The sequence below is a fragment of the Cupressus sempervirens genome, chromosome 1, assembly GCF_028749045.1.
Source record: "Cupressus sempervirens isolate cs-2001-9-10 chromosome 1, ASM2874904v1, whole genome shotgun sequence".
Classification (NCBI taxonomy): Eukaryota; Viridiplantae; Streptophyta; class Pinopsida; order Cupressales; family Cupressaceae; genus Cupressus; species Cupressus sempervirens.
In genome coordinates this window covers 230,213,954-230,239,827 of record NC_143118.1, presented here as the reverse complement: position 1 = coordinate 230,239,827, position 25,874 = coordinate 230,213,954, and the positions used below count along the sequence as shown (strand labels likewise).

At 32.4% G+C, this 25,874-nt stretch overlaps 1 pseudogene; it reads right to left on the bottom strand.

Annotated features, from left to right (window-relative positions):
- Positions 1 to 5,480: 5,480 nt before the first annotated feature.
- Positions 5,481 to 25,874, bottom strand: part of LOC149577008 (glucan endo-1,3-beta-glucosidase-like) — a 33,107-nt pseudogene continuing 12,713 nt past the window's right edge.

The window sequence follows — 25,874 nt, the reverse complement described above, 5'->3', positions numbered from 1 at the left end:
CACATGATTGGTGGCATCATGGCCTTGTTACTCAAGGACACCAAAATATTACTTCTTATGAAGAATTCTCTCAAAAACTCATTAAAAGGTTTGATAGAAAGCACCCTCAAGAAGACTTTAGAAAGCTTACTCAAATCAAGCAACAAGGATCAGTCGAAGGTTATATAACCGAATTCCAAAAACTCTCAATCAGAGTTACAGCAGTAGATAATGACAGACTCACTTACTTGTTCACGGAAGGATTAAAAGATTCACTAAGAGGGTTGGTTAGTGCTCTTAAACCAACATCTTTGGATGATGCCATTGAAACAGCTTTGAGATTAGAAGTTTCATCATCAAGTTGTAGACCTTCAAACAACCATAGCAAACCATTCCACGGTACGAATGAAAAGCACAAGCAAGAACCCCCAAAAAGAAAATGTTTTCACTATGGTGAGGACTTTGAAAAGGGTCACCTATGCCAAGATGAGAAAGCTCAAAAAAAATGAGAAGACTTAAGAAGGAAGAATTTATGCTTCAAATGCAAGGAATCATGGGAACCAGGACATAAATGCAGGAAGAAAAGCCAAGTTCATAGAATAGAGGAAATACTCAACCCAGAATTAGAAGGGACAACACCGAAGAAGATGAGATATGATCAAGAGAACCAATGGAGCTTCGAGGAAGCTCAACCATAGTTAAAATATGAAATTGTAAATTTTCTTAACTAATGTAATCATAAAGATGTAAAGTTGAATATTTCAAAAAAAAAAATTTAGGGATTTCAAGTAGCTTTCCTATGGAGTCTACAATCAAGGAAGGTCTATAAGATGCCCTATTGTAGTACTAGTTAAGGGAAAGACTATATAGAAACCTTACTGTGTATGACTTTCCTATGGGGTCTGCAATTAAGGGAGGTCTGTCAAGACACCTTATTGTAGTATCAGTTAAGGGAAAGGTCATATTTAACTTTCCTATGGCGTCTGCAATTAAGGGAGGTCTGTTAAGACACCTTATTGTAGTATTAGTTAAGGGAAAGGCCATATTTAACTTTCCTATGGGGTCTACAATTAAGGGAGGTCTGTTAAGACACCTTATTGTAGTATCAGTTAAGGGAAAGGCCATATTTAACTTTCCTATGAGGTCTGCAATTAAGGGAGGTCTATTAAGACACCTTATTGTAGTATCAGTTAAGGGAAAGGCCATATTTAACTTTCCTATGGGGTCTGCAATTAAGAGGGGTCTGTTAAGACACCTTATTGTAGTATCAGTTAAGGGAAAGACCATATTTAACTTTCCTATGAGGTCTGCAATTAAGGGAGGTCTGTTAAGACACCTTATTGTAGTATTAGTTAAGGGAAAGACTATAAGGACATCTATCCTTCCTATGGAGTCTACAATCAGGGAAGAGCTGCTATGATACCCTATTGCATTACTAGTTAAGGGGAAGATAGTAAGGGAATCCCACCACTTTCCTATGGAGTTTGCAATCAAGGGAGAGTGGTTAGGACACCCTATTGTAGTGCTAGTTAAGGGAAAGATAGTGATGACTCCTTTTCACAAGAACCTTTCTAGCCAACAAGCAATCCACTAAGTAGACCACCTTGTGTGGATGCCTAACACCTACCACCGGGGCCAAGAGGGTCAAAGTTCCACTCTTGGGATTAGCAAGGAATTGGCTTGGATTAACTTATTATCATTCAAATTTCTTTGAAGTTTATATATATGCATGTACTGATGCTGGTTGCAAGGTTTATAAGCCTAATGAAGAAGTATAGTCACTATGCATTATTAATTTTAGGATCTAATCAAGGGTATGTATGATGTGTCTACATCATGTCTACTTCGTGTCTTCATGCATCAATGTGTATGCTTCGTGTTTTCTTCGTGACTTCATACATTCATATGTATACTTTGCATTGAAATGCATATTACATGTGTAACTCTTTATAGAATAGAATGAAGTAATCTTATAAGTAAACATTTGAATGGGATCTAGTAGTCAATTTGGTTACATAAGGTGAAACAAATATGAAAACGATTATTGCTTGAGGACAAGTAAATTCAAGAGAGGCAGACTTGTCATGAGCCCAAATTTAAGAATATATGAATATTTGAATAACATATTATACAATGATAATAATTAAGATTTAATAATAAAAGTCATCAAATAAATAATAAATAATAAATATATAAACATATATTTTTATATTAGTAAGAAATATAACTGAATGTTAATATTCAATATAATAAACAAAATTATACTAAGTATTTAAGAAGCTAGGACTCCTATAGCTAGCTAAGTATAAGGCGATCATAATCTAGTTTTCAGAAAGATGAGTATTCAAAAAAAATAACAAGCTTTGTTTGCAATAATAATAATCAATTAAATAATTAAAATAATGGTAGTAATAAAGGATTGAATCATTATAATTATAATACAATATCAAATCATAAAAACATTACTAACTTAATCGTAAATGAATGAACATTAAATATTTATTAACCTACCTTGGAAAGGTGCCCCAATTGAACGACAAGTCTGCTCACGGCATATATTAATGGAGTTTTGTTGAGAGTCTAAAAACAAAGAAAGGAGAAAGGAAAACAATACTGCAGACTATATTATTGGTTCAATCTCCCATAACCCAAGTGCATCTAATCCACCGAAGGCTCCACCTCCTTTCATCGGGTTTGGACAGACATGGACTATGGCATATCAACTTCCATGAGGGATATACCAACTCACCACTTTCAAAGACGTGGAACAAGTTTTGAGGAGAGCGGATCCAAGCGTTATAAACAATAACACAGTCCATAAAGCGTTGAAGGAAATTAGATAAAAAGTGCAGAATACGAAAGAGAGATTGAAGATTAAAAAGGCATCAAATTGGATTCAACCCCGAAGCATATTAACAAAAAGGCACCAAGTCAACTGCGCAGAACCGCTAGACCGAACAATAAGGATCAATACAAATTTAGCAAAGTAAAAGGAAAGAATGAAAATGGAATAAATTTGCAAGTCAACGTGCGGACAATACTAGTATAGGTGGCATCAGATCACAGGGCAGAGTGAGACCTTGGATTATGTGGATATACGTACCTTAGCCTATCCATACAATAATCAAAATCATCATTATATTATTGCTTCAAGATTATTGGGATATTAGAGTTACCATTATTCTTACTTCAAGATTATCGATGAAATAGTAGAGTTAATAAAAATTATTTTTAAGATAGGAATATATAATTAGAATATATTTCTAATTATAAACATATTCTTAACCTTACATACAATTCATCAATATATCTATACTTCAAGAATTTTGGGAACTTTTAACTATTAAAAGACAAATTCAATATACATACCACTATAGAACCATATTTGAAGTTATTCACAGGAACTTAACCCAACTAAGAACAAATTAGGGGTAAATCTTAAAAGGGTCATTACAAGTAATCCTAAATTCCCACCTAGTCAACCTACCTTGTCCCTTATACTAAAGTGAAATAGTCCTCTTTTGAAGTCTACTCAGAATAAGATTCTAGATGAAGTAATATGTCACACGTTTGTTCTCTCTAACCCTTCTAACATAGGATCTTTGCAACCCTTTGCTAGTTTAAGCCATGATCACCTCTCCAGTTTCTATGTAGTCTTGACTCCCCTTTCATCCCCTAATGATCTAGAGGATGCTTGTACGTTCAAATTTAGGGATCAACTTAAAGCTTTGAAACTTCTGTTTGTTTCTTCTTCATATAAAGAACTAGAAGAAAATGAGGAACTTTTCGAAGAACTCAACTGGAATGTAGTTGATAGAAAAAATAACAAAAAAAGAGTAAACTAGACCAAGGAAATGATTTTTAAAAAAAAAATTTAAAGAGAAGGAAAATGTCAACCACAAACCACCTAGGTAACAAGCACTAAGGGAATGTGAAGAAAAAGAAAGAAGGGACCAAAGTGTTTACTTTATCTTTGTGTCTGATGGTTCAGGTCCCAACTTTTTAACTTTAATGAAAGTCTTATCATGAAATTTGGGAGGTCTTGATAGTTTGACAAAGCATCATATTTTACAGTGTGCTCTTCAAGAGACCAAAGTAGATATGATCATGATTCAAGAAACATAGATGCAATAGGAGGGTTTTGAAAAAATGGCTAGTATTGTGTGGCTTGTGGTGGATAGAGTTTCAGTGGACTCTCTGGGAGCTTTTGGAGGTCTAGCTATTATGTGGAACAAGAATAAAATCTTTGGTACTATAATTCATTCTTCTCCTAAGTCCATTACTTTATCTTGTCACAAAATAATATAATTGGTTGGTCTTGGAAATTGGTAAACATATATGCTCCTAATAATCAGGGGTAGAGAAAATCGTTCTAGTTCACTCTGTCCAACTAGATGGGTAATAACTAGAACACAAAATGGATGATAGCTGGATATTTCAATTCTCCCCTTTACGATTGGGAAAAGTGGGGGGAACTGAGGACTACTTAGATAGTATGATAGATCTTGGGGAGTTTATACTAAAATTGGGGCTTATTGATTTGGATCTGGAGGGTTCTAAGTTTACTTTGACCAAAAAAAGATAGATCAGTAGACTGATCCAAGAAAAACTTGACAGATTTACCCTATCCACTAACTAGAATAATCTAGATGACTTTCATCTCACAGCTAAAATTACTAGAACTTGATCTAATCACAATGCTATTTTGTTGGAATTGGTCACTGGAAGAAGAGTGGCTTCCCCCTTTAGATTTGAGAACATGTGGCTCTCGTACCAAGGCCTAAGGGGTCTCATTCATAGATGGTGGAATGCCCCAGTTGTGAGCTCCTCTATGATTAATATGTGTACTGAATTAAGAGAGATCAAAGGTAAAGTAAAAGGGTGGAATAAGAATTATGTTGGTAACATATTTGAAAGAAAAGAAGGACTTCTAGTAGGGAAGATAGAGAGAGTTCAAAGCCAAATGGAGATAAATTATGAAGATGAAGAGTTGGGAAAGTTAGGAAGGAACCCGATGGAACCGTGGTTGAAGCTATCAAAATAGGAAAAGGTTTTATGGAAGCAAAAATCTAGAGTCTAATGGCTTATTGAAGGTAACAGAAATACAAAGTTTTCCACCAAGCTACACCTTGTTTAGGATATATAATGATTATGAATTTTAGTTCATTAATGCATAACAAGAAAGTAAATAATAAAAATAGCTTTGTTTTATTCTGTGCACTTACATTTAGTTTCAGTCCAGACCAAATGCATGCAATATTTTTCAATAGATCATAAGTACTTAAATAAAATATAGAATCTGTTAATTATTATTGTAATTAAATGATACACATAAGACTAGTTCTTGATAGCTTAAACATTACATCGCCATTCATAGAATCATTATGATCAACTCCTATCAAGAACTAATCAATCGATAAGACTTGCAAGTATAAATTGGTTAGAAAGGCATTGTACTAATAATTGCACCCCACTTTTTTCATAGTATCACACCCACCCTATTAATCCATTTCAATATAAAAGAGGAGGGTTACTATTTTAGAAAAGCTGGGAGAGAATAAGATGGGATAGACAACGGTTTTGTTGGGGTAGAAGAGGCCCTAGTTTTTATCTTCCTCCTTCCCATTTATTTTGCGATTCTCATTGAAAACAAAGTAGATGAAAGTCTCGATGCTCCTCCTAGGCCTCTTGGGTGTCCTTCCTTTGACAAAACATGCCTGATCAAATTGTTCATGTAAGTTTGGGAATTCTCAATAGTAGTTGCAACACTGTTGCATGTGGAGAGCCATCCTATTTTAGCAATAACAATTGGTATGTTGTGAAATCCCATGGCTCCCATCATAGAATCAACAATGGCATCAAATGAGTTCTTGTAGATCAAATCTCCATCTCTCACAACACCAGTTGAGCTCTTAAATAGAGTGAAATATAAAACAAGGAAACTGTTTTGAAGATAGTTTTTATATGGATGGACATGTTAGGCCCTAAAATTTGATGTAATAGAAAATAATGTAAACATAATGGAAAATTTTTTGTATCTATTCCTCATGATTCATTACATAAGTAAGGTAGTCATATAACAATATAATAACTGTTATAAAATAACTACTACAACTAAAATATCTAACCTAACTTTTAAACCCTAATGATTAATATGTTAACATAAACAAAATCAACAATAGTTTCGAACAAGTTCTTGTGGATCACATCTTCATCTCTCACAACACCAGTTGAGCTCTTAAATAGAGCAAAATCTAAACCGAGGGAACTATTTTCAAGATTGCCTTTGTAGGGATGGACATTGGCCAAAAATGAGAGTCGTTCTAGTCTAGAAATTCTAAAATATATGTCATCTAATCCTTCACCATTGTAATGAATGTAACCTTAGATGGAGAGACCTTGTTTGGAGAAAGGGACATGCCAATGACACAATAGTGGACACCTTTATCTTGTTATCCAAAATCATTTTATCAAGTGCATCCTGAATGTTTGTCATGGCAGGAAGAAGATATGGAACATAATTGTCAGTCATGGGCACTCTCAATACTTCATTGCCCATGATAATGTATTTAATATTGGGAGCAGGATAGCAGGGTTTAATATACCCATTCACCCATTCCATTGCTGCACTCTTGTTGGAAGACATGTTCGTTAAGTTGAAATCAACAAATCCAACCATTAATTCTATACTAGAGTTTGCAAAGGCCTTCAATATAGTCGGCTTCTATTTGTAGGTCCTATATTTCCCAATCTTGTTCTCCTTGAGCATGCTTACCACCTCCTCTTCCGATGGCAAATCATCTCCCATCTTTCCATTGACCACTCCTATTCTCTCCCCATCTGTGCAACTAACATAGGTAATTAGAACTACTACAATGGGTTTACCAACTATAAGAAAATCCTATTATTTATGAAAATTAGCACAAAATGATTATAGTGAAGGACAACTCAAAAAGTGAATTTCCTTGAGAGCAACATCACATAAAGCTAGGAAATGAGTCCCACCCACAGTCTAGTGGTGAATTGTTGGAAGCCTCCTTCTTGGAGGTCTTAAGTTCAAAACTCGCATTGTTACAATATTTTTAAAAAAAGGTTAGGAAATTACAACATGCAAGTTTTTATCAGAAGTAAGTTTAACTAAGAAGACAAATGCAAACTATTTGTTTAGCGCAAGTGTGTTTAACTAAAAGGGGGCACAAATTGATAAATCCATACGAGTAAGTTTAGCCTTCTCATGTATTCCCTTGCATTTCATTTTTCATGCCCTGTTTTCCCCCTCCTATAATGCTCTTTATCTCTTTTTTGATTCAGAAATAAAACTTTTATAAAAAATAAAATAATAGGAATCTATTGCCTAATGGTAGGTAACAGAATGCATTTAGCAGTTGAATACAATAAACTCAAACCATGGCAAGTGATTTATCTAAAGATTCTATGAATTTATCCTCTTTGATCTTTTTGTTTTGTAATAGGAAATGGTCATATTTCATATATCAGATTTAATGGTTAGGAATCAATTTGGTTTGTGGAATTTATTTTTGTGAACATTCAAATTATCTTCCATTATCTTAATAACCATGTTCAAAATAAAATGATGAGAAGAACAACACAAAAATAATTTTGTAAAGAAAGGAAATTAATACATTCCATAAAGCTAGCAAATTGAGTGCTCACATAATATGAATTTAAAAACATGCTTATTTGACATAATGAAGTGAATGAAAAAATTTGTGTGAAAGTTTTTAATTAAATCAACAAATGTAGATATTAAATTAATACAAATAAATAAAAAATATTCCAATAATCACTACTTTAAAACAACTAACTACAAGGAAGAAATCTAAAGTAGCTATTAGGTTGAAGCTTGATTTCCAAGCCAAATAAGTGTCATTATTATAATCAATAAGTTCATTTAAAATTGTAAAGGTTCAGAAGATGTTGTTCCTTCTATTTATGTGTACCTATTTTTTCTTTTAAAATGCATATAGAAATATTAATTAAGGAAAAATAATGTATACGCGAGAATATAGTCTAACTAATATATCGTGTGTTCACAATACAAGTGGGTGAGATGTTATGATCATAAAAATGTGCAAAAAATTTAGAAAGAGTTCTTATGGGTATTTAAAAGTGTGCATTTACATGAGATGTAGACAGAGGAATGAAATCTTTTTAGACTTGGTCATTAGAAGAAGTATCTTTGTGTGTTGTAATAGTCGTGATACTAATTGTTGGTTTAATACCTAAATTTATAGATCAATAGACAAGCCCAAGAGACACCCAAATATAAACTAGAAAGTAACCATAACATAGACAAAGATTAGTGTACTAGTTCAAGGGACCTCCAAATATAAAGGAGGAAGTGACCAAAACTTAGACAAAAAATAATGCTCTGGCCGAAGAGAAGCCCCAATATAAGGAGTAAAGTAACTAAAACATAGACAAAAATTAATGGAACAATCTAAGAGACGCCCCAAAACAAGGGGGAAAGTAATCAAAAAAATAGACAAAGATTAATACACAAGCCAAAGAAACACCCTATTGATGTGTGTTTTATGACCCAAGAGACACCCTCTTGATGCATGTCTTATAGCCCACCAAACAATAGAACAAAATATTGAGATATATTTTCCTCTCTTGAACAAAACACTAAGATATAATTTCTCAATTGAAACAAGAGGAACATCTCAAGATAGATTTTAAAGAGCTATTGAAATAATCAAAATCAAAGGGACCAAGTTAAATAAAAAGATAAGATGCCCTTTTAAAATGATTTTATAATCAAGCTCACAACACCCTTTCACTAGGACATAAGCAAAGACAAATCACCTTGTACTACATCAAACACACTCAAGGAAGAGGGGACAACCATAGATCCCATATCAAACATGAAAGGAACCCCAAAACAAGCCACCCAAAGATGAGAGGAAAGTAGAGAAAAAGGTGGAAGTCCCAAACTGTAGGTCATAGGGCAAAAACCCATGAAAGGCATCTAGAACATAAAATCCTACCCAAACTCCCTTAGTCATTAGGGGAGAGGCGCCAGTAGTCATGAGAGCTAACTTTGTCAACACATAATTGTAGAATTGAATGTTGCAGGACTTAAAAAAAAGTAAAATGTAAAATGACTACTTAACTAACTTCAACTAAGGTTTGGGGCTACCACTCATTCGACAAATTGTTAAAATAATCAATTTAATTCAAAGTGTCCTAAAAATGAGGTTTTGGAGGTCTTGACTGAAACTTACTAATATAAATTTCAACAAATGATTGTTTAAACATCATTTCTTATGAAAATATGTTCAAATACTTCTTATGAATGTAACTTATTAAATGCTTAAAGAATCCTAAAAAATTTTGATATCATTTTTTTTAGTTATTTTAAAATCTCATATAAAACAACAAGAAACCAATGATTGATCATATTTAACACAACTTATGTTCAAATGAGAATATATTATAGTTTAAAATTAACTTTAAAATGCACTATTCTTTTTGAACCTATTTAAATTCTAATATATTTATTTCACTTCCACTTACAACTCACTAACTATTTTTCCCAAAATAATCACACAAAGTCAAATTTTATACATGTTACCCTCTAAATTTTACCCACCATTTAACCTAAAAGAATAATCAACAACCCTATAGTTGTACACTTTATGATGTACGATGATAAATTTTTCTCTCAATTCTACACGAGTATCACCTAAAAATGAACAATATAATATTGATTATGATAATATGGACACATGTTGATTAAACACACTCACATGACTACTCTCTCCATTCTCTTTCCAAAACTTTTCGTAAGCTCTGCGATGTTCACACTAGGGTTTGCATTTGTATGGTTGAGACAAATAATCTCTTCTGTGTTTGACATGACGAAACTTTGGAGATTATAATATGCCAGCAAGCCTCTAGTAGCCATGGTTGGAAATCAAAACACAGATGGATCATTGTTGGGTATCACTGGAAATCTTCCTCATCTTCTCGTTCTCATTCTCTGCATCTTCTTCTTCTTTGAGGCCTTCATGGGTGAATCGAGGCTCGGTCATGTGGAGATAAGTGAGGGCTTTTTGAGTTTGTCGAGGTGTTGGAGGAGAGCCAACCACCTCTATTTTTTTGGTTCATGGCTTCCACCACTTCTAGGGAAAAACAACGCCAATTTGGAGATGAGAAGATTTGTGTCAATTTATGTAGAATTCCTCACCATCACTTGAAAGCTTGAAACCCTAAGTCATAGCTTATATTTTTTGGGCATATTATATCTCCTAGTGTAAGTTTCCAGGTAAAGATTCACTGCTTTTGATGGATTTTGTACAACCAAATTGCAATTTCGATATCCATTTTTGATAGGCAACTTTTAGCATTTAAGCCATGAGGTTTAGGTGCATACAATTTTGTTTGTTTGTGTGTATTTATCTCTTTATGTCTTATGTACCCTTGCCAGCTATGTGCCATCTGAAAGCAATTTTATAATTTTTTGTTGCTGAGAGAGCACAGATTCCATAAATTGTTAGGGCAGTATATTTTGTAAATTGATGATGCTTGGTAGACAACAATATAGTAGCAGTTTGATTAATATAGGTAGTAGTCAGTTTGTATTTTGCAACATGAAAGAATAGTAGCAATCATTAAGTAGGACATCTTCTTGTAATATATTCTTGTTGAATGATAACTAGATGTTTTCTTAGGTTCCAAGAACTCTATGAGGATGGAGAGCATGAGAAAATGGTAGAACAGATAGCAGTATTATGAGTTCAAGCTTACATTCCCAGGGAAATATTCTAATATTTTTAATTCTAGACTAAATGTTTTATATTTTTTGATCATGGTTCTCTTTTGTATAGTTACTCAAAGCTCTAGATTGGAAACTTATGCATGAATTGGACCCCAATCTTGCGAACCGGGTCAACATTTTATTCACAACATTTTTGAGAGAAAAATGTTAAAATATAATATTAGGTGCATGTTCTTTGCACAGTTCAGATTAGTACAAAACTAGATTTGTGAATTGAAACTTTGTTCTAAAGTTAATGGGTTTAGTATGTTGGCATCATAGGGGTATCATATGGCAATTTGGTTTTTTGTTGGGTATGACAAAATGAACATGCATTCAAAATAGACATAAGTTAAAAGAAATATTTCCAAAGAATGCAAATGAAATTAAGACTATACAAATATTTTACATATTATATGAGTAAAAGGCATTGAAAAATGCAAGACTGGGCTTTTAATGAAACAAAAGTATTCTTATATGTGAAAAGCTTTTGCATAAAATATACAACTTCCAAAGTAGAAATGAATATTTTTTAGAGAAAATAGAAAGCAGTTACAAATTAGTTTTGAAAAATGTAGTTTTTGAAGCATATCTTATGGATAAGCCAAGAGAAAAGCAAGAATGCTAATATAAAAATGACGTACTTATAAAAGGGCTTCAGGGATCTCTCTTCTATGGAAAGGAATCTTGTCATTTTCATTAATTCTTGAATCTTTATAATAACACCAAACCTAAATAATGCATACTATATTTATGGGCAAGATTAAAATTAGCAAATACCATTTGCATTTACATTCTTTGTTCTGTGTTCTTTCATGTTATATTACTTTTTAGAACTACTAGGCAATGTTCTGCTTCATTAACAAATTACTCATATCATTTACAGATTTATTGTATGATTATAATGCACTTAATTGTTATTTTCTTATTACACTTTGGCAATAGTATAACATATAAACCTAAAATTGATGTTTTGTCTCCTAGACTTCTGCACTAAAGTAGATCTTCTCTCCAAGTTTATTGGGGTTGAAATCAGCCTCAACTTCTTCATGTTCATTGTATCCAGGATTTGCTTCCACATTTAGTTCCAAAAATTGATTTCTAAAATGCAGCTTCTTTTGTACTCAAAATCCTATTTTGAGTAAATTATCTCCATCTCTCTTAACATTATGCAATGATGCTTAATTGTCTCTAGAGTGTGATGGTGGTAAGATTTCCAAATAATATTCAACTACTAACTTCTATTTAGTGGAAAAATGTTTCAGATCTGTGCATAAATACTTTTATTTTTTAGGTTATTTGTTAGAGCTCTCTTTATAGTAATAGTGAACAAGACTTGGAAACAAAGAGAAGATCAAGGGTTTTGGTGGGTATTTGAAAATATTTTCCTTCATCTTTCATTTTTTTTGGTTGGGTTGGAAGAAAAACATGTTTGGCTGAAATAGATGTGTATATTCACTAGTGAGTGGTAGATGTTTGTCATGGCAGCATGAATTTCCTTGCAACATGTATTTGCATATTATGCTTTAATTTCCTTGCAGTATGAATTTGAATGGATGGAAGGTGAAGATAGTTTGGGGTCAATGCTGAAGTCATGGTGGTAAGAGTTCCATTAAGTTTCAAAGGTGTGTCTTCACACCATATTTTTACAAGAATGAAGTTTTCCTATTTGTGCATTTCGGCACTACAAATTTTGACTCTCCAACATTGTCAAAAGATATGTTTAGTATTTTAAAGGTGTGTATCTACACCATATTTGTGAAGGAATGCAATTTTCTCATTTGTGCAATTCTCCTTTATTTCTAACTCTATTGTCGTTTGAGAATCTTTAGTATATTCTTTTATTTTTCCTTGTGTTGTCCAAAATTTTTGCCTAAAAATTCACCAACTATGAGGTTAAAGAACCATATATCAAATGCTAAAAATGCCATCATATGTGTTTTCATGCACTCCTTCTACAAGCAATTTTTTCAACTTTTACTCATGACTATGTAACAATTGAAATGGTATGAAGGTCCCTTGTTGATGTTTCATATTTGGTATTGACTCTTTGGCTATTTGTTGACAAAAAAAATTGATGCAATTCAATTATTTATGTTGGCTTGTTATGTGGAACTTATACATGTATCATGATGCAATTCAATTATTTTCTCTTTATCATTGAGAAGGTTTATTGTTATGATAAGGATAGAAGATACTGAGTTGCCATGAGGATCCAACTGTGATAATTCAGTCCACTCTAGTTTTTATTTCACTTCCAAAGATTCTTAATTTAGTGAGAGAGAAATTGTATGGACCTTTTTGGTGTTGCTTTTGTTTTGAAACAAAGCAGGTAAAATTGAGCATTCTTTGAAATTTTTAGTTTGAAATGAGTGGTAGCCTTAATAGAAAACTAATCATTGTGTGTATAATATTTGAATTTCAAATTTTTTTTTAATACATTCATCTACTATCATGTGCTATTGCCAAAGCTTTACTTCACTTTACTTGTGCTCACATCGCCAATCTTGTTAATATGCACAGTTAAATTATTTGATAATATGATACTTCATCATTAGTCCATGTTAAATTTCAAATCTAAATATCATCTATATCTCTGACTTGTGAATGTTTTGCATTTTTTTTGTGTATAGAAAATGTAAGCGAGTTGATAAATGGAGGATGAAGTTGCTATTGATTTCAGGTGAGGTTACTTTATACCTCACTAAGGCAATGATCCATTTCTCTGCAATGATCTTCTATTTGTCCTTTACGTTTCCATCCACACATAGCTTCTCATAAGTTTTCCTTATTTTGAAATCTCCAATTTCTCCAACTTTACATTAATAACATGATCTTAAATCTTGAACTATCAATAAGCTGGGTGGAATTGATGATAACAACCCAATATCATCAATAATTTTATCAATTTTCACTAAAATTCTAAAGTTGGGTGAGGGAATTTGATCATTCCTAATGATTGTAGCATTGTTATCCTTCACCATTTTACTTAAATATGTCATTTTTTCTAAGGTTTTAAAAAAAAACTTTTCACATATATATTCACTAAATATTTTACTCGGCACTGAGAGTTATGCGTACTTCACTTCACAATTTTACTACTAACGTGTTGAGATTCTTTGCTCTGGTCACTAAAATTGCTTTGATCACCTTAAAATATTCTCTTGAGCTATTTTGTTGCTTGGTGAGTGCAAATGAATCACCAAATTTGATAAATACCTTGAATCTTTCATTTTTAGTTATACAATTAATGTCTTCATACTTAGTTGGTTTATGATAGCTAGCTTAGTCTTCACTTTGGCTCAGTCAAGGTTATCCATGTAGTTAGTATGTTATCTTCCTTAATCACTTGGTCTATACTATAAGGCTTGGTTAATATATATTGTACCATTGATGCTTTGTACTTTATGATTTTCAATTTCTAACATTTTGTAGTGCATAATTACTTATGTAGATATGACTTTTCATCACTTCAATGCTAGAAACTGATGTAAAATATAGCTTTGAGTATATATTTCCTACATACCTTATTTTCTTTAGTGAGATATGGTGTGATCACTTGATCCATCAAATTGGGTGATCATAGTTTCCTCTACTCTACTACTTTGAGCTCTTACTATCTCTATCTATGTTTTCTTTCCTTTAGGTTTGTCATTTCCATTGCTTGGTGTTGGTGTTCTGGTTTTTCTGTTCTTACTTATGTGTCCAACTTTGAGACAATTGAAACAAACTATCTCTTCATTTAACCATTTATTTAATTTCCTCTTAGTGTTTTGATGCAATTCTCTAGAATGTGTCCATACTCTCCATAATAGTGACAACTATACTATTTATTGTAATCCCAATTATAGGAATTTCCTTTCCATGTTGTATGAGTTTTTTTTTTAGGTGACCAATGTGAATTCTTCTTAAGTTCACACTCATCAGATCTATGCTCATACTTTTGACAATTGTAACAATGACATTGGAATTTTGATGTCTTCTTGATTGAGTCAGTGTCCTTTGATCTACATTCATGTTCTTGATGTCCTACTTTCTTGATATTAAAAAATTACCACTTGGTTTAGGTTTTGGAATTTGCTTACCAATTTTGCTTTTGAAAATGTTGGTTGTATGACCAATTTTCCCACAGTAATGACATGTAGGTTTTTCTTTTGCTTTTTCATTCCTTTGCTCTCCACTTTTGGATGATTCTCCTTCTTCATTTGATGAAGATTTCTTGTTGTATCTAAGTCTAGAGGTGCGTTTTCTCTTGGTGACTTCATCATGCCTTCAAAGTGCTTAATTTCTTCATTTAGTTTGTTCATTATCTCCTTGAGTTCCTTTTCATGCCTTAACTCACTTTTCAATTGCTCATTCTATAGCTTTAGATTTGTGCTCTCCACATCTTTTCTATTTCCTTCTTAAATTTCGATTACTAACTGATTTATCAAGTCTAGCTAATTGTTTGTAAGCTTATGTACTTCAAATGATCTCTCTTCAAGTCTACTAACCATCTGTATTTTGTTTCCTTTAGCCATGATCTTTCCTTCCATTTCTTTCTCCTTCTTTTCAATTGCTTCACAAGGTGTAGCTGCTTGAATTTCTCATTTTGTCTTTAGATCTTTTACTTCTTTTACTAGGACAATATTCTTCTCTAGCAATTATGTCATTGATTCATCATTATTACTAGTCTTTCCACTATCTAGTAATCCTTCAATGTCAACTTCTATGTATTGAGTGTCATTTAGCTGAATAGATGACTCTCTCCTTCTCTCTACATTTTTCCTTAACTCCTCTTTTGTTGCTTCTAATTATTGCAATACAATCTAAATTTCAATAATCTAATTCTCAATGATTTTCCATTCTTATACGACTTTCATCTCAAAGATTTGATCCTCTCAAGTTGTTAGGATATCTGATAAGAGAACTGAGCTCTAATACCAATTGTTGGAATAAGTATATGGGAAACAAGATACTAAGAGGGGGGAGGTTGAATCAAGATCTTAAACTTTTGACTCCAAAGCAAATTTCATTCATTCATACCTACTTCATCTCACTGATTTATCATTAAAACTAAAATGTTGAAACATAAATGAATTACATCACATCCATAAAGAGTTGAACAAATAACATAATCATTTGGTTACCCATAAACACTTCAAGATGAAGGTGAAACTAGGGTAGGAATGAAATCCACAAATCTTCATTGTTGCAACAATAAAGTTAACCTTTTAGGGTTACAATGTTTGATCATAAACTATGATCTACCCTGTGAGGGGTCTGCCCTATTAAAAGCTTAAGAGACTATTAGGTGTCACCATATTAAAGGATTTAACACTCACACTTAAGTAAGGACTCTAGTAGTAGGTTTACATAGGCCTATTAGGACCACTCTGCTAAGAGATTTACCCTGTCTCAATTTTTACCCTATCTTAATTACAAAATAGTTGATTTAGTACCTAACCCTCAATTTTTTCTACAAGATAATCTTGGGTCTCGTCTTTCCTGTATCACTTATCTAATTCTCCTAATTTGATAACTCTATTCAATCCTTCACTACTCTAATTTCTCTTTGTTTGATTTTCTCTCAGACTTCACCTTTGCTCCTTCACATGCACATAAGGATAATTGTCCTTATCTCTTTTTCCTTCTTCATGTGCTTGCAATCATACTCTCTTCTCCTTATGATTCTAGTGTTATAATCCTCCTTAAATAGATGTTTTATGAAGGTTCTAGATCTTGATTGACAACTTACACTTCACCATATTTTGTTGTTTACATCCCATTTTTTTATTGGTTGAATCACACACCTTGGGATTATTAGCTTCTTCAATATGTGTGATCAACATCTTAGCTGGATCTTCAAATATTAAATGTCATAGAAAATTCAACCAAAATGGGTTACATATGATTTTGTGCAATTTCAAACTCTCCTATCAAAACTGAACTACTCAACCCTTGAGTTCTATGATGCTTCGTCATGCATAACCCTTTGTGATGTTACTTGACTTCTATATAACTATTTTCTCAGCTCTTGATAACTTGTCAACATACTCGAACTCTACTATATTTCTTAGTTCATTTATCTACTCAATCAATAATGAATACTGGACAACCACTATCCTTATTAGTATAAGCATCGTATGTTCGGCCTTTACTAGATGACTCAGTTGTGGTGATGACCTTGTAATGTTTCCTAGTAAATGACTAAGTGTTTGGACACTAATCAGAAACATAGGCTTATATTTCAGCACTACCTTTAAAAGTGCATGATTTCATATTTTCCTCTATGTGTATTTTGGTTTACTCTTCCAAGTATGGACTGATATGTTGTAATTAAATACATGTTGTGGTTTCTTTATATGCGAAGTGAAATAATTAAACCTGCAAATATGTTGCATATGGTCTTGTGTTCTCTATGATTTCCTTGATTTATGCATAGCTTTTGTGTGCATCTCTAAGTGGAGAGTGTTGGATGGTTTTAAGTTGAGTTTATTCCACATGTTTCCATCTAGTCTCTCTATTCTCCCTACATCAAGTGTTATTAGAGAGAGTTCTTTCTTGAGGATTGGGTCATGGATACTCTTGTTGAATTTGGTTATAGGGTGGTGGATTTGAAACTGACCTATAACTTGCAGAAGGTTATGATCTTGCAAAAACTATTTTCAAGATGGTTTTTGGTAGAGAAAATATTAATAATATTATTATGGACATGTTGAGGAAGATTACATAGAGGCTTAAATTCATGGAGATAGTGCAAAGAGGAGGTGCACATCTTGAAGATGTTAGTGATGATGAAGAGGTAGCATTAAATCCTAACCCTGAACCTGAGGTTGAAAAAATACGAGAAAGGCTCCTGGGAGTTTTTTCTAGGGTGAATGCTAGACTTGTTGTTAAAGTCACTCTCTATGATGGAAGACTTAAGATTAATTCTATATTAGATTAGATCACTAAGATGGATAAATACTTTGAGTATGAAAGTACTCTAGATAATTTTCAAATATAGAGCCAGAAAAGGGGAAAAGAAAAGATCAAGACATAGGAAAATATGATTGGAAAGATGAAAAATAAGTTTCTCCTTCTTAATTACCAAGTTAACTTGTTGAGGAAAATGAAAAATTTGAGGCAAAAGGACATGAGTGTGAAGGAATATACTAAGGAATTCTACAAATTAGATATTAGATTTGGACACATGGGTCATGAAGTCGATAAAGTGGCTAGATACCTGAATGGTTTGAGGACATCAATGCAAGATGAGATCAGCTAGGTTAAGATGAAAAGTGTAGAAAAATTATATCAGTACACTTTGAAGGTTGAGGAGATATTAGTGAAGAGACATGATCAGAGACGAAGAGAAAGAGGTGGAAGATTTTAGAGAAGTGGAGGTGGAACATATAGTGAAAATAGAAGATCTGACAGTGCAATACGATAAAGAATAATTAGAATGGAAGGAAGAACCTACTAGTAAAAGAGGTAATTACACTATAGGTAGTTATATTGGTTACACTAGGAATAATAATGGTTGAAAAAGAGAAGATAGATTTTGGTTTAAGGGAACTTGTTATAGATGTGGAGAAGAAGGATATGGAGATTTTGGATATACTAACTCTGGAAAGAAGATTAGAGGTAATAATAGAATTATTTTGGCTTGTGAGGAAACACCTAATGAACTTGAAAATGGTAAGAACCTAATGTTGAGAATGATCTTGTGGAATGAAGAAGTTGATGGGGTACCTTTTTTGAGAATATGTTTGTTCAAAACCAGATGTAGGATAGGTATAAAATGTTGCAAGGTAATCATTAATAGTGGAAGCTCTGATAACTTGGTGTCAAAGGAGTTGGTTAACAATTTATAGCTATAGAGATTGATATATCCTAAGCCTTATCATGTTTCTTGGATCCAGAAAGAGCATAAATTGTTTGTAAGTGATAAATGCCTTGTTAAATTTAAAAATTGGGAATTATCACGATGAAGTCTTGTGCAATATTATGCCTATGAATTGTTGTTATATTCTTTTGGGAAGACCTTAGCAATATGATAGATAAGATTTTCATGATGGTATATTAAATCAGTACACTATTTGGGTAGATAGAAGAAAACAAATATTGTTTCCTTTGGTAGAGAAATCTAAAGAGAATCACTATACCACAGTCAAAGTGTGTTTGGTTGAAGGTAATCAATTTTCTATAGCTATGATCGAACAAAATGTTTATTTTTCTTTGATTCCTAGAAAGGATGAGAAACAAGATGAGTTAGATCATGCACTTGAGATTGAATCTTTGTTAGCAACATTTCAAAATATTATTTCTAATAATGTATTTGATGGTTTATCACCTATGAGAAGCATAAGTTCTTGTATGGAGCTAGTTTTCCTAATAAAGCAGTGCATAGGTTAACACCTGATGAAAAGGTTGAATTGAATCGACAAGTGCAAGAATTACTTGAGAAGAGTCTAATTAGAGAATATTTGAGTCCTTGTGTAATACCTACTATGTTAACACCTAAAAATAATGGAGAATGGAGAATTTGCAATGATTCTAGAGCTATAAACAAGATAATAGTGAAATAGTTTGAGTGGAGCAAAGTATTTTACCAAGATTGATTTCAAAAGTGGCTATCATTAGATCAAAATTAGAGAATGAGATGAATGGAAAATTGTTCTTAAGACTAATGAGGGTTTTTGTAAATGGTTTGTTATGCCTTTTGGTCTAACTAATGCACCTAGTACCTTTATAAGGTTGATGGATGAGGTTTTGAAGAGATTTTTAGGTTAAAAATTTATTGTGTATCTTGATGACATTTTGATATTCAATAAGACTAAAAGAGAACATCTTGAGCATTTCAAACAAGTGTTGCAGAGATTGAATGAGGAGAAATTGTTGATTAACCTAAGGAAATGTACATTTATGAATTGAAAAATCGTGTATCTTAGTTTTTTCATTTCAATTGATGATTTGAAGACGGATACTAAAAAGGTGAAAGTTATTCTTTATTGGTCTATACTTGAGAATGTTGGATAGGTAAGACCATTTCATGAATTGGCATGTTTTTATAGGAGATTATATAATTGCCTACACTTGTGTTGCTTGATTTTAGTATGGTTTTTTGAGTTGTCTATGATGCTGGTGGAAGTGTTATAGGATTTGTTTTGAGTCAAGAAGGAAGACTTGTAGCTTTCTTTAGTGAGAGATTGAATGATGCTAAGACAAAATATTCAGATTATGATCAAGGATTCTATGCTATTGTTCAATCTTTGAAGAAATGAAGACATTATTTGATGCCTAAAGATTTTATGTTGTATACTGACCATAAAGGTTTGCAGTATTATGGAAGTCAAAATAAGTTGAATGAGAGACATGTGTAGTGGGTTGAGTTTTTTGCAAAACTTTTCCTTTTCATTGAAACATAAGAGTGGGCAGTTAAGCAAGGTTGCTATTACTTTGAGAAGAAGGAATTTTTTGACAAAAATGAGAGTTTAGGTACTTGGGTTTAATGATTTGAAGTATTTGTGTGAAACTAGTCCTAATTTTGTAGAATCTTAAAAACCTTGTAAAGAAATGATGGTGACAGATAAGTGGATTGATTATTTCATCAAAGAAGATATGTTGTTTAAAGGAATTCAATTGTATATACCTAGAGGATTTATGATAGAGAACATCGTGAAGGTAAAGCATAGTGTTGGACTTGCTAGACATTTTGGGGATGATAAGATAGTGAAGTTGATTTTAGATATGTACTTTTTGCCACATATTTATAATGATGTGCAGATGATGGTAAGAAGTTATAGAATTTGATAAATAGAAAAAAGGAACTAGTAAGAATTTGTGATTTTATTCACCATTGTTTGTACTTGATAAGCCTTGAGAAGATATCAGCATGGATTTTTTTCTTGGTTTATCTAGAACTTAGAGATGTAATGATTACATTTTGGCAGTGTTAGACAAATTGTCAAAGATGGATCATTTCATACCTTGTAGGAAGACATCTGATGTTGTACATGTGACTGAATTATTCTTTAAGGAAGTCATAAGATTTAATGGATTACCTAAAACTATTATTTTAGATAGAGATACTAAGTTTACTAGTTATTTATGCAGGACACTTTGGAAGAATTTGAATATAGAGCTAAAGTTTAGTTCTACATTTCATCCATAAACAAATGGACGAAATGAAGTTGTGAATAGAAGTTTGGGCAACTTGTTGAGATGTTTGGTTGGAGATAAGCCTACTAATTTGGATTTGATTTTGACACAAGTAGAGTTCACATACAGTCATTCTATAAATAGGAGTACTAAGAAGACACATTTTGAGATTGTTACTAGAATGAATCCTAAAGGAAATATTGAATTGAGAGATCTAAACTTTGAGACAAAGAGAAGTGTTAAAGCTGAAGAATTGGTAGATTTCATAAAGACTTTACATGAGGAAGTTAAAATATTCTTAGAAGACAACAATGTGAATACAAATAAAGAGCTAACAAGAGGAGGAGACATAATTTTTTGAAGTTGGTGATGAGGTTATGAATAACATATTTCCAATTGGTACCTATAGCAAGATGAAGATGAAGAAGTTTGTTCCTTCTAAAATTCTATAGAAATTTGACAATGAAAATGCTTTTGAAGTTGGATTGTTAGAAGACATGGATATTTCACTTATATCTAAAATTATGGATATCTTCAAGTATTTCAATGAAAAGGATAAGTTTTGCAAATAACTCAACCCGCTACACATGTCTCTCATTCAACTTATTTTGACTTCCATAATACTGCAAACCTTTATGGTCAGTATACAACATAAAATCTTTAGGCATCAAATAATGTCTTCATTTCTTCAAAGATTGAACAATAGCATAGAATCCTTGATCATAATCTGAATATTTTGTCTTAGCATCATTCAATTTCTCACTAAAGAAAGCTACAAGTCTTCCTTCTTGACTCAAAACAAATCCTATAACACTTCCACCAGCATCATAGACAACTCAAAAAATCATACTAAAACAAAGCAACACAAGTGTAGGCAATTATACAATCTTCTATTTCAATGTTTGAAAACTCTTTTGTGCTCCATGTGTTTTCTTGAAATCCTTTTTATATCCTCTCATAGTTTCAGTAATAACATTACAAATATATCTTGAATTTCTGATGAACTACCTATAAAAACTTGCCAATTCATGAAATGGTCTTATCTCTCCAACATTCTCAAGTATAGACCAATCAAGAATAACTTTCAGCTTTTCAGTATCCACATTCAAATCATCAATTGAAATGAAAAAACCTAAGATACACAATTTCTCCCTTCATAAATGTACATTTCCTTAGGTTAATCAACAATTTCTCCTCATTCAATCTTTGAAACACTTGTTTGAAATGCTCAAGATGTTCTCTTTTAGTCTTATTGAACATCAAAATGTCATCAAGATACACAATAAAGTTTTTACCTAAAAATCTCTTCAAAACCTCATCCATCAACCTTATAAAGGTACTAGGTGCATTAGTTAGACCAAAAGGCATAACAAACCATTTACAAAAACCCTCATTAGTCTTAAGAACAATTTTCCATTCATCTCATTCTCTAATTTTGATATGATGATAGCCACTTTTGAAATCAATCTTGGTAAAATACTTTGCTCCACTCAAACTATCCATTATGTCATCCATTTTTGGCAAAGGAAATCTATATTTCACTATTATCTTGTTTATAGCTCTAGAATCAGTGCAAATTCTTCATTTTGCATTCTTTTTAGGTGTTAACATAATAGGTATTACACAAGGACTCAAACATTCTCTAATTAGACTCTTCTTGAGTAATTCTTGCACTTGTCTATTCAATTCAGCCTTTTCATTAGGTGTTAACTTATGCGCTGCTTTATTAGGAAAACTAACTCCAAGTATCAAATCCATACAATGACTTATGCTTCTCACAGGTGATAAACCATCAGATACATTATTAGAAATAATATTTTGAAATGTTGCTAACAAAGATTTAATCTCAAGTGCATGATCTAACTCATCTTGTTTCTCATCCTTTCTAGGAATCAAAGCAAAATAAACATTTTGTTCCTTCATAGCTATAGAAAATTGATTACCTTCAACCAAACACACTTTGACTGTGGTATAGTGATTCTCTTTAGGTTTCTCTACCAAAGGAAACAATATTTGTTTTCTTCTATCTACCCAAATAGTATACTGATTTAATATACCATCATGAAAAGCTTATCTATCATATTGCTAAGGTCTTCCCAAAATAATATAACAACAATTCATAGGCATAATATTGCACAAGACTTCATCGTGATAATTCCCAATTTTTACATTTAACAAGGCATTTATCACTTACAAGCAATTTATGCTCTTTCTGGATCCAAGAAACATGATAAGGCTTAGGATATATCAATATCTATAGCTGCAAATTGTTAACCAACTCCTTTGATGCCAAGTTATTAGAACTTCCACTATCAATGATTACCTTGCAACATTTTATAGCTATCCTACATCTAGTTTTGAACAAACATATTCTCAAAAATGGTTCCCCATCAACTTCTTTGTTCCACAAGATCATTCTCAACATTAGGTTCTTACCATTTTAAAGCTCATTAGGTGTTTCCTCACAAGCCAAAATAATTCTATTATTACCTCTAATTTTCTTTCCAGAGTTAGTATATCCAAAATCTCCATATCCTTCTTCTCGACATCTATAACAAGTTCCCTTAAACCAAAATCTATCTTCTCTTTTTCAACCATTATTATTCCTAGTGTAACCAATATAACTACCTATAGTGTAATTACCTCTTTTACTGTAGGTTCTTCCTTCCATTCTAATTATTCTTTATCGTATTGCACTGTCAGATCTTCTATTTTCACTATATGTTCCACCTCCACTTCTCTAAAATCTTCCACCTCTTTCTCTTTGTCTCTAATCATGTCCCTTCACTAATATTTCTTCAACCTTCAAAGTGTACTAATAGACTTCTTCTACACTTTTCATCTTAACCTAGCTGATCTCATCTTGCGTTGATGTCCTCAAACCATTCAGGTATCTAGCCACTTTATCGACTTCATCACCCATGTGTCCAGATCTGATATCTAATCTATAGAATTCCTTAGTATATTCCTTCACACTCATGTCCTTTTACCTCAAATTTTTCATTTTCCTCAACAAGTTAACTTGGTAATTAAAAAGAAGAAACTTATTTTTCATCTTTCCAATCATATTTTCCTATGTCTTGATCTTTTCTTTTCCCCTTTTCTGGCTCTCAATTTGAAAATTAACTAGAGTACTTTCATACTCAAAGTATTTATCCATCTTAGTGATCTAATCTAATATAGAATTAATCTTAAGTCTTCCATCATAGAAAGTGACTTTAACAACAAGTCTAGCATTCACCCTAGAAAAAACTCCTAGGAGCCTTTCTCATATTTTTTCAACCTCAGGTTCAGGGTTAGGATTTAATGCTACCTCTTCATCATCACTAACATCTTCAAGATGTGCACATCTTCTTTGCACTCTCTTCATGAATTTAAGCCTCTATGTAATCTTCCTCAACATGTCCATAATAATATTATTAATATTTTCTCTACCACAAACCATCTTGAAAATAGTTTTTACAAGATCATAACCTTCTGCAAGTTATAGGCGAGTTTCAAATCCACCACCCTATAACCAAATTCAATAAGAGTATCCATGACCCAATCCTCAAGAAAGAACTCTCTCTAATAACACTTGATTTAGGGAGAATAGAGAGACTAGATGGAAACATGTGGAATAAACTCAACTTAAAACCATCCAACACTCTCCATTTAGAGATGCACACAAAAGCTATGCATAAATCAAGGAAACCATAGAGAACACAAGACCATATGCAACATATTTTTAGGTTTAATTATTTCACTTCACATATAAAGAAACCAAAAAATGCATTTAATTATAACATACCAGTCCATACTTGTAAGAGTAAACCAAAATACATATAGTGTAAAATACGAAATCATGCACTTTTAAAGGTAGTGCTGAAATCTAAGCCTATGTTTCTGATTAGTGTCCAAACACTTAGTCATTTACTAGGAAACATTACAAAGTCATCACCACAATCAAGTCATCTAGTAAAGGCCAAACATACGATGCTTATACTAAGAAGAATAGTGGTTGTCAAGTATTCAGTAGTGATTGAGTAGATAAATGAGCTAAGAAATATAATAGAGGTCGAGTATGTTGACATGTTATCAAGGGCCGAGAAAATAGTTATATAGAAGCCAAGTAACATCACAAAGGGTTATGCATGATGAAGCATCATAGAATTCAAGGGTCGAGTAGTTCAGTTTTGATATTAGAGTTTGAAATGGCACAAAATCATATGTAAACCATTTTGGCTGAATTTTTTATGACAGTTAATATTTGAAGATCTAGCTAAGATGTTGATCACACATGATTGACGAAGCTAATGATCCCAAGGTGTGCGATTCAACCAGTAAAAAAATGGGATGTAAACAACAAAATATGGTGAAGTGTAAGTTGTCGATCAAGATCTAGAAACTTCATAAAAAATCTATATAAGGAGGATTCTAACACTAGAATCATAAGGAGAAGAGATTATGATTGCAAGCATATGAAGAAGGAAGAAGAGATAAGGACAATTATCCTTATGTGCATGTGAAGGAGCAAAGGTGAAGTCTGAGAGAAAATCAGACAAAGAGAAATTAGAGTAGTGAAGGATTGAATAGAGTTATCAAATTAGGAGAATTAGATAAGTGATACAGGAAAGACGAGACCCAAGATTATCTTGTAGAAAAAATTGAGGGTTAGGTACTAAATCAACTATTTTGTAATTAAGATAGGGTAAAAATTGAGACAGGGTAAATCTCTTAGCAGAGTGGTCCTAATAGGCCTATGTAAACCTCCTACTAGAGTCCTTAATTATGAGTGTTAAATCCTTTAACATGGTGAGACCTAATAGTCTCTTAAGCTTTTAATAGGTCAGACCCCTCACAAGGTAGATCATAGTTTATGATCAAACATTGTAACCCTAAAAGGTTAACTTTATTGTTGCAACAATGAAGATTTGTGGATTTCATCCCTACCCTAGTTTTACCTTCATCTTAAAGTGTTTATGGGTAACCAAATGATTATGCTATG